At 36.9% G+C, this 3,004-nt stretch overlaps 1 pseudogene; it reads right to left on the reverse strand.

The window, feature by feature from the left end:
- Nucleotides 1-1,491: 1,491 nt before the first annotated feature.
- LOC105810951 lies at nucleotides 1,492-2,657 on the reverse strand (annotated as a pseudogene).
- Between the last annotated feature and the right edge of the window lie 347 nt (nucleotides 2,658-3,004).

Here is a 3,004-nt window from a genome sequence, read left to right on the forward strand (position 1 = left end):
GGACAAAAGGCATGTTCATGGGAAAGAGAAACCAGTATTTGGCAACTGTATATTGTTTGGTAATCGTTGGCATCTCTTGCTGAAGGTGACTTCTTTTTTTTATCTTTCCCCTATATTAGATTTGGGCTATTGTACTCCTATTACAAGGAGCCAAATATAAAAATATATTGTGGTTTTCTAAGTGTTATCATGTTCCTAAACCAATGTGGGGGTTTTAAAAATAAAAACAAAGCATCTTTAATTCTGTATGAATCAAAACATTATGAATTCACGAAGCTAACATCACTGGGAACATTTTGCTGGTCTAATGTACATTATGCTTAACCAAAATGTCACATGGTTTTATAAAAAAGTAAAGTAAAACAAGCTGAAAGTTAGTAGTTCTAAAATTCCACAAGTCCAGATCGTATGTGTCATTTTTTTTTCTGTACAAACTAAATGCATTTTTTATTCTGGTAAATTACACATAAATTTTGCCATTGAAATCATTTTAAAGTTATAATTTAGTGATATTAAGTACATTCACTATGTTCTACAACTAGTGTTACTACCTAGTTCCAAAAATTGACACAGAAAATAACTGGTGCAACTAGCAGTCATTCCCTACTTCTTTCTCTCCCTGTCCCTGACAACTTCTAATTTGCTTTCTCTCCCTATGAAGTTGCTTGTTCTGAACACTTTATATAAACTGAACCACACAATATGAGGCATTGTTTTCTTTGTATTTTTTCACTTATCATATTTTCAAGGTTCATCCATGTTCTACCATGTTTTATTACTTCATTAATCTTTATTAATGGATTATATTCCTTTGTATGTACATACCACATTTTGTTTATCCAGTGATTCATTGATGAATGTTTGGGTTGTTTTCACTTTTTGACTATTGTGAATAGTGCAGGTATAAATATTTATGTACAAGTTTTAGTTTAAATACACGCTTTCAGTAATTTTTGGGCATGTGCCTGGAGTAGAATCCTGTGTCATATAGTAATTCTGTTTATCTTATTGGGAAACCACCAACATATTTTCCACACCATTTTACATTTCCACCAGCAATGTATGAAGTTTTCTATTTCTCCACAGCCTCACCAACACTTTTTTTCGTTTCTTTCCATTGCATACATTTGGGGGTTTTTTTGTTTTGTTTTTTGTTTTTATTATTCCAGGGTATTGTGAGGGTACAAATATTATAGTTACACTTTATGTCTTTGCCTCACCCAAGTGCGGGTTAAAGGCATTCCCTTCCCTCCCTTTAGTGCTCCCCATGTCCTTTAGTTGTATATTTGCCCCTCCCAATCCCTAGAGAGTATTTCTGCCATGTGATCACCCTAGTGTTGATCAGTTAGTACCAATTTGATATGTGTCATTCTTGCAGTCCAAGAACCACACATACTGAGATCCCATGTCTGTCAAGCAGATCAGTTTAGTTTAATGGTGATGGATGAAATATTTACAAGCATCTATATTTACAGTACTTCTTTCTGCAGATTACAGGCCAATATTTTTTTCTTCCATTCCTAGTCAATCTGAGTTTTTTTTCTTCATTGAGAAGTAAATCTGAAAATGGTTGCTTAGCTGCTTTAACACTCGTACTCCATAATGGACATGGGCCACACTGAAAGCAGCTGCTAATGTATACAGGAGACCATTTGCAATGAAAGAGGCTATTCCTGAGTTTACCACCAAGACAACCAAGAAGAGAGGAACCAGCAACCAATTCAAAGTTGGGCACTGAGTACTGCTCATTTGCAAACAATCAGCTGACATGTGATGTTGGCAAAGGCTGTTCCAACCATAAAGTAAAATACTCTGAGATGTATCTCTAAAATATCTGAAGGCAACCAGAGGATCCATGCTGTAGACAAAATGAATAGCAAACATGGAGAAAAGAAGGGAACCATAGCTTCATAGACTGAATTGTGTTTCAGGGTGTTATTTGTATAGCTTCCGAAAAAGTTTAATAAACTCATTGGAAGAGTCACACATAATGCACAACCGATAATCATTGCAGTGAATAGGTCTCTATACAAGGAATTAAACAGGAAACGTTCTTACCAAGCCTCAACTCCCACAACCGCAGTCACTATGTAGACAAAAGAAATAGTCACCTGGCTAATGTCATATCTCCACGGCAGGAAAAGAATCCCCACGTTATACTTTTCCCAGTGGGACAGGATGAAAGAAAACAAAACTACCCATACCATACCAGTTGATCCTCGTCCGAAGATGGAATACACAGTTACAACAAAGTAAACACATGACCAACTATCCAGGCCGTGGTCAAAAAGTTTCCCTAAGGGAGTACTGGAATTGGTTTTGTGAGCTTGCTTTCCATCCACACCATGTAGAGTGTAGACTATGAAGCTGAGGATGCCTGCTGCAATCCAAACCCAATCAGGTACATGCTTGTGACCTGGTGCTGAAGCATAAAAGTCAGGATCAAAGTATGCCATAAGTAGAAAATTGAATACAACTAGAAGAAAGCCAGAAAAAGTTATCAGATTGGGAACCAGCCAAGTAGAAAATACCTTTACTATAGTGTTCCAAAATGGATGCATAATATACAGAGAAAGTGGATTGATATCTACAGCACTGTACTTGTACTTATCAAAGCCAGCCAGCTGCTCTGGGCTCACGTATTCATAACCAGCCATGATGACCCGAAAACCAAGCGCCCACTTGGCAGTAACTCTCCACATCGAGGTGGTGAAACATGAGCATCACACAGAATGGGCCTATTTACTGTTTTTGACTATTACAAACAATGTTGCTGTGAATGTTCTCATACATTTCTTTTGGTGCATATATATAGACATTTCTATCATGCTAATACATCTGACTGGAGTTGCTGGGTAATATGATATGCTCTAAGATATACAACTCATCAATATTCCAAAGTAGTTGTAACAATTTACACTCCCACCACCAGTGCATTAGAGTTCCCACATTTCATATCCCTGCTGACTCTTGTCTGCTTGTTTGTTTCCTTAATTTTCGCATT

The sequence above is a fragment of the Propithecus coquereli genome, unplaced genomic scaffold (genome assembly GCF_000956105.1).
Source record: "Propithecus coquereli isolate 6110/MARCELLA unplaced genomic scaffold, Pcoq_1.0 Scaffold104, whole genome shotgun sequence".
Lineage (NCBI taxonomy): Eukaryota > Metazoa > Chordata > Mammalia > Primates > Indriidae > Propithecus > Propithecus coquereli.